Consider the following 3861-nt stretch of genomic DNA (forward strand, 5'->3'; position numbering starts at 1 on the left):
TAAATCCATTTAAATCTTAAATCCATTCATACAGATGAGAACCTGTTTCAAAGTTATAAACTATATATATAAATATAAATACCCATCTATATAAATACCCATGTAAACACCCTGTGCAATAACCCTGTATAATAAAAAAAAAAACTGTCATATGTGGATGCACTGTATATACTGTATATATCTCATGTACCTTTTTCTACCTTTGGCACTTTCTTCTTCTTTGACTATTTGAGCGGATGTAACGAGAAAAATTATACACTGTGAGATGAATAAAATCAATCAATGAATCAAACCTTACTGACCTTATTAGTATGTGATGATTCTGAGACCTGCTACTTATAACCATGCCAGAACTGACAAAGCTATATTTATGGTGAGATATTAAACATCTTCAAGTTCCAAGTGAAGTACCCCATTTAAGCCCTTAGCAATCAGGTGGTGATCTGTGATTCCGAAACAGCAACAGGGCAATCTTCCAACCTCTCCTAGCAGCTTGCATGGTCCCTGCCTGACCAAAGTCCTACATCATTGTGCATCTCCCCAAAACATTGACCCATCCCAGTTGGTGATTTAAGAGAACCCTCCTTAGCAAAGATAGTGTCCCTGCTGGACTGTACAGCCTACAGGTCATTTACAGGTAGACTCATTCTACAGAGGATGCTGTCTCATTAACATTTTATGACTTTAACTCTTCTGTAGCATCTTTACACCAATGTTAGGAGCCTTTTTATGAACAGCTCAACCTTAAAAAATGTTCTTCTGGACATGTGGACCCTGAGGTTCTACATGTCAGTGTTGAGGACCAGTAGGGAAGATATGATCTTTCTTATCCTCACCACTGGGTGTGTGTTTGTGAGAAAGTCACTTATCCAGAAGTGAAGCAGTGTAGATAAATCCAGGTTATGGAGCCACTTAGGTATAAGACCTTCCACATACTCATCCAAAGACCCAGGAGGTCAGAGTAGACTAAAGCAGGGGTCTTCAAAGTTTTCAAATCCAAGGACCCCCAAACTGATTGTGAGATGGAGCGGGACCCCCTAATTATATATATTGTATGAAATAGTGTTCTATCAAACTGGTCCTATAGTCACTCTATTACAGATGGAGTCATGTAACGAAAGTAATCCCTCCCTGGGATTATTAAAGTATTTCTCATTCTGATTCCTGGGTGATGGGACAGGTGTTGTAAATGAAACGGTGCCCAGGTTTGAAAGAGCCCCTGTGTGTCGCTAAATGTGTGCATTGATGACTGGAGGACATCTGCTTCCAGTTATCTGTTTACCACAGTCTGTTGAATTCATGTTAATGTGTATTTAAAGACATTTTAATTAGTGCAAAAAATTGCAGGAGGGAATTTTAAAAAAAGTAATCAACCAAGACTTTCGCAACCCCCATGCAGTACCTCTGCGGACCCTCTAGGGGTCGCGGACCCCCTGTTGAAGACCTCTGGACTAAAGGAAGACCAAACATGCTCCTCTCTGTTTACAGGAAGAGTTGGTAAAGCGTGCAGAGACCATAGAGTTCTGCATATACATACAACATTTCTCAGACACACAAACAAAATCACGCACACATTACTGATGCTTGTTCATAATGACATGCAACTGGATGCCGTTGTATTCTTTCTAGGTATAGGAATTAGTTGTTAGGAATGAATGTTAAATCAACATTGTGTAACTTTTAGCCACTAGGGGCACTAGACCTGTAACTTCCAGGTGTTGTGCCTCTCAGAGCTGCTGGCCAACGCTGTTGCAAATTTAAGCAGTTTCCCTCCATGCTTTGGTAGCGGGCCACTTTGGACCAGCAGGTTGAGAAGTAATGGAGTTCCTGATAAAGACAAGGCAACATTCAGCCCTCTAGATTAAATCCTACATGAGAGAACGAAAAAATATTTCAGATTAGGCAAATGTAACCTCTTTTTTTGTTGCCACAGCAATTTGGGAGCTCAGACTGTCCTAAATTGTTATCAAATTGTATGTTTCTGCTAGAGAAGTGTAGGGTTGAAAATGAGGAGTTTGTTCTATCTAGCCCTTTAAATTGACAAATACTCTTATACTTTTTTTTTATAAACTTACTCAAAAACTCTGTGTTGCTGACAATCAAAATGACCAACCAACTTATTTCATTTGGCTTCATATTTTTAAGGGAGTCGTCAGAGAATTATATTTCTGCCTTCATTCTAACTGTGCAATCGGAGCTGAGTGTCTAAACAAAATATCCTTTTAGTTTTAGAATGTAAAAAAAATATGATTCATGAGAGGTCTGCTATGAAATAAAATATTTTTTAAATTGCCTTTTTGTTCAACCCTTTATGACTAAAAGAAGACTGGACCCTCAGTACATCAGCACTGATGCATCTTTAAGCCTGAAGCCTATTTTTCTTAATTTTTTGGATACTAAGAAGGGATCTAAATCTTGTTCAACTCAGACACCAATGATAACTCCAGGTAAAGAGAAAAAAACATAAGGTACAACACAAGCTATAAAAACAAGAAAAAGAGTGCTGGAGTTCTGTGTTTTGGCATTATCATTAGAAAGCTCTGTATTGCCTCTTTAAATAAGTAATTAAGAATCCTTTGGGAAGCAACAAGTCAGAAGCCATATTTTATGGTTTTTCAGCATGTATATAAAGTCTAAGTACACTGGAGATCCTCTTGCTCTGCTCAATTTCTTTACATCTCTTTATCTTGTGAAGCCACATTCAGTGGATAAATGCATGTTGGAATTGGGACGATGGAGTAATTGGAGATCATAAAAAGTTGGGGGGTTGCCTGTTTTAAAAGCAATGTCACACACAACTTAAGTATTGTGCAACATCTTCATTTTCCTGGTACAGGAGTTCTTGATACTGTGTTTCTGTGAAAATCTATCAGATTTGAGCAGCGCTCCTGTATTTTATAGACTAGAGCTCCTTTACTTAGATCTGTATGAAACAGCACACCCTGCTGGTGAAATGTGCAAACTGCACACAGAGTTTCAATGAAATGACAGATTCCTCCATTCAGCTCACACGTGCTCTACTCATAGCCTGTTATCGGTCTGCTTTTAGACTCTCCTACATTGTCGGACAGGTTTATCTTTATTGGTGATATAGTGACATCATGTCCATCATCTTCAACTGCTTTTCTCTCAATTCTCCCTTGGTTTCCCTGGCTCTTATAATAAGATGTTTTGAAGGGAGTGGGTGAATGGCCATCCATTGTGTCGCCACCTCTAGAAGTCTGAATGAGTTTGGATGGCTCTCTTTTTTTCTACCCTGCCGCCTTTTATACTCCCCAATGCTCCTCCTTACACCCCCTCCTAAAAATCTTCTCCCCCCTCACATTAAAACAACACCAATCTGCTGCAGCCCGGTAAAAAAGGAGCTTTGGAGTCACAGCAGCCATAAAGGAGGCTCCACGCACAGACACACATACACACGCATCCGTCTGGAAGGAATTAGACAGCTGAAAAAGCGGCTGAGAGAAACTTTTGGCCACTTCTGTGCGCTCCGTGTAACCTGGATGCTTGGGAAGACTGAATCCCTCACTTTGATGCGCCCCCAAGGACAGCTGAAGCTGGCAGCAGAGATTTGATAGCTAGAAAAATACTTTTTTTTATTATTTTTCAAAAATCGGAATCTTTTTTTTATTTTATTTTTGTGACTTTCATAAAGTTTTAATAATATGAAAGAAATTACCACAAACTGATATTGATTATTAGTTTATGTATTTTAGCAGGTTTGATTTTGCATAAACTTTTCATTTAATTGGCAGACAAAATGTTTGCATTTGTAAAAGAAGATGCATGTGGCCCCAGACTGATTAGTTAGAGGACAAGCATTATTCCCGAGGATAAGGATTGTTTTTTTGTTTGTTTTTT

The sequence above is a fragment of the Cyprinodon variegatus genome, unplaced genomic scaffold, assembly GCF_000732505.1.
Source record: "Cyprinodon variegatus isolate N-32 unplaced genomic scaffold, C_variegatus-1.0 Scaffold149, whole genome shotgun sequence".
Classification (NCBI taxonomy): domain Eukaryota; kingdom Metazoa; phylum Chordata; class Actinopteri; order Cyprinodontiformes; family Cyprinodontidae; genus Cyprinodon; species Cyprinodon variegatus.